Below are 3470 nucleotides of genomic sequence, written 5' to 3' on the forward strand. Positions count from 1 at the left end.
CTGCCGCAGAGGCACCCCCAGGTGTGCCTCAGTTACTGCCGTCCGGAGCGTTCACCAGGTGTGGTGGTCTCTCCTTGCACTGCTGGAAAATACCCGCGACCAGGCACGGTGGCTGACGCCTGTGATCCCAGCACTGTGGGAAGCTGGGGTGGGGGGGATCATGAAGTCAGGAGTTCAAGACCAGCCTGGCCAACATGGTAAAACCCCGTCTCTACTAAAAATATAAAAATTAGCAGGTGTGGTGGCGGATGCCTGTAATCCCAGCTACTTGGGAGGCTGAGGCAGGAGAATCGCTTCAACCTGGGAGGCAGAGGGTGCACTGAGCAGAGATCGCGCCACTGCACTCCAGCCTGGGCGACAGAGCGAGACACTGTCCACTCCCACCCCCCACCAAAAAAAAAATACCCGAGACTGGGTAATTTATAGAGAAAAGAGTTTAATTGGCTCAGGCTTTCCGGGCCGTATGGAAAACATAGCTGCTTCTATCTCTGGAGAGGCTCCAGGAAGCTTCCAAATGTGCTGGAAGGCAGAAGCGGGAGCAGGCGTCTCGCATGGCAAGAGCAGGAACCAGAGACAGAGCAGGTGCCGGACACATTTAAACGGCCACTCACCATCTCGAGGAGAGCACCAGGAGGGATGGGGCCAAGCCATTCACGAGAAATCCGCCCCTGATACCCAGTCACTCCCCACCAGGCCCCAGCACCACACTGCAGACTCCATTTCCACACGAGGTTTGGGTAGGGATGCAGAGCCACACGGAGCGGGTGTGGGGGGTGCTCAGGGACGACACGCCCCCACGGTGGACGTCCAGGTGCATCCAGGGGCCAGGGTGTCTGGGAAGAGGCTGGGAGCCGGCGTGGCTGTGGCCCCTCCATCCAGGCATCACAGACCAGGGCTGGCAGGTTTTGGGGGGGTGTCCACCTCCACCACCCTGAATCCCAGGGAAACATGCAGAGGAAATGGCTGGAGAGCGAAGTCCAGGCACGGGGGCCGTGAGAGCCGGACACCACGCAGCTGCAGACCCCGACCCTGACCCAAATGGCATGTGGCTGAGGACCCCCAAGCCAGACGCCACGCGGCCGCGGACCCCAACCCAGACAGACCCCGACCCACCCGTGCAGCCCCCAGCCCCAGAAGTCAAACCACAGCGTCCCCCCAGCACGGTCCGGGCTCCCGCAGGTACAGCAGCTTCCTGAGGCGGCCCCACCTGCAACTCCGGACCAGAGAAGGCCAAGTGGGCTCCCCAAGCCCAGCCGTGGGACCCCCGATCTAGAGGGCCCCTCCCCGCCCCGGGCCAGCAGCCACGCTCGGGCTCCGCATCAAGTCCGCCAAATGCAGGGGCGAGGGCCGACCCCGCTACGGGAACCAAGCCCAGGAAACAGCCGGTGCAGCGCGCGCTCGGGCGGCCCATCTCCATCCGGACCCGCCGCTGCGGCCGCAGGTTCACGCCGTCCCGCGGACACGTCTCCGGCGCCTCCAGCCCCTCAGAAACGCGGGGTTTCTATGGCAAAGGTCCTGGTGGGAATCGCACCACCTGCCGTTCCTGCCTCCGCGGTGGATGCGCTGCGTTAAACTGCCCCCCGCTCTTCATCCCGCAACCCCCGGCAGCCTCCGACCCTCCCTCCCCGGCGGCGCAGCGCAGCCTTTTGCAGGCGCCAAGCTGGAATCCTTCGCACCGGGGCGCGCTTCGGGCCCCCCACGCCTCTCCCGGGCTTCATCACCCAGTTCTCTCCGGCGCCGGAGGCCACCCCCAGCTGCTTCTCCACTCACCACGGAAGCGCGTCTCGGCTGCCCCCAGCCCCGCGCCCTCCCGAGAACCCTGCGGGCCGCAACCCCACGGCCCACCCCCGACCTGCACTCACCGTGCGGGGCCTGTGGAGCCTCCACCCCTTGGAGGAAGGACGTGTCAAAGCTTGGAGGTGCGCGGCCTGTCTCACCTCCGCCCCAGGCCGGGCATGGCGCGCCGCAGGGTCTCCGCTGGGATCAGCCTGGCCCAGAAGGATTTCTCGTTGAAAGCGCTGGTCCCAGAACCCAAGGGGAAGACGTGCTGGTTTTCTGACGAGCTGGGCCACCTCCTCTAGGAAGCCCTCCTCCTTGCAGCTCTTGTGGGCTTGCAAGAGTCGTGGGCTTGCAAGAGTCAAAGGGCCCGGCCCACAGCGGCTCCTGGCACTGGGCTGGACAGTGTCCTGCCCCCAAAATTCATGTCCACCCAGAACCTCCGAATGCAACTTTCCTTGGAAATAGGGGCTTTGCAGATGTAATTAAGGATCTTGGGGTGAGGTTACCCTGGATTGAGGCTGGGTCCCAAGTCTATCACTGGTGTTCGTCCGTGAGGAGCAGAGCAGAGCAGAACAGAGACAGAGACAGAGGCACAGAGCAGGCCCTGTGAAGACAGAGGCAGGGACTGGAGCGTCGGCCGCAGCAGGGGTGTGGAGCCCCCAGAGCTGGAAGAGGGAGGGAGGGATCCTCCCAGAGCCTCCAGAGGGAGAGCGCTGGGCGCTGCCCACACCTTGTTTCTGGACTTGTGGCGTCCGGAACTGGGAGAGAATAAATTTCTGGTGTTGTAAGCCTGCGTTACGGCAGCCCCAGGACGCTAAAATAGTTCAGCCCGTGCAGGCTCCTCCCTCCCTCTCTCTCTGTTGTTGTGACGTATTTTTTAGACAGGATCTCTCTCACCTGTCGCTGGAATGCCGTGGCAGGATCGTGGCTCGCTGCAGCCTCTAACGCCTGGGCTCAAGCGATCCTCCCACCTCAGCCTCCCGAGTAGCTGGGACTACAGGTGCCATCAGACCTGGCTAATTTTAAAAAAATATTTTTAGAGATGGGGGTCTCCCTGTGTGGCCCAGGCTGGCCTTGAACTTTTGGGCTCAAGTGATCCTCTCGCCTTGGCCTCCCAAAGTGTCGGGATAGCAGGCTTGAGCCACCGCGCCTGGCAGTTCCATCTCTGATGACTCCTGAAGTCCTTCATCTTGGCTAATCCAGACAGGCTTGCTGGGGACCCCGTCTCCCCTTGGAGACGTTGGGATACGGCTGGATGTCCACGTGGCCGGGGTCCTCCACAGCCCCCAGCTTCCCAGGGCAGGAGGCAGGCTACGTCCTCAGTGAGCGTCGAGAGCGAGGCTGAGATGTTTGCCCTTCACGTTTCCACATTTAGGGGCGTTTTGTTGTTGACTCATTCAAAGCTCTTTCAAGTTGCTTAGTTTGCTGCTCGGAGGGAAATGAATAAGGAGCCATTTTCCCTGATTTATTCGCCTCAGTCAACTTTTAAATCAATAAAAACGTGCATTTTGCTCATCGGATGCAAATAGGTACATCTTTCCTAATACATTGACATTGAGTGATTCGTCAGCCATTGCATTTCATTTGGAAGCTGAAAGCCTAATGGCATTGGGAGAGAATTCCTCTCACTCAAGAAGAGTCGGTAATAAGTCAGCATGAACGCGCGGGTGGGGCGTGGCTCTGCCTTGGCG

At 61.0% G+C, this 3470-nt stretch overlaps 1 pseudogene; it reads left to right on the forward strand.

The window, feature by feature from the left end:
- Positions 1 to 743: 743 nt before the first annotated feature.
- LOC112613878 lies at positions 744 to 2059 on the forward strand (annotated as a pseudogene).
- Positions 2060 to 3470: the final 1411 nt, after the last annotated feature.

This window comes from Theropithecus gelada, chromosome 20, assembly GCF_003255815.1.
Source record: "Theropithecus gelada isolate Dixy chromosome 20, Tgel_1.0, whole genome shotgun sequence".
NCBI lineage: Eukaryota > Metazoa > Chordata > Mammalia > Primates > Cercopithecidae > Theropithecus > Theropithecus gelada.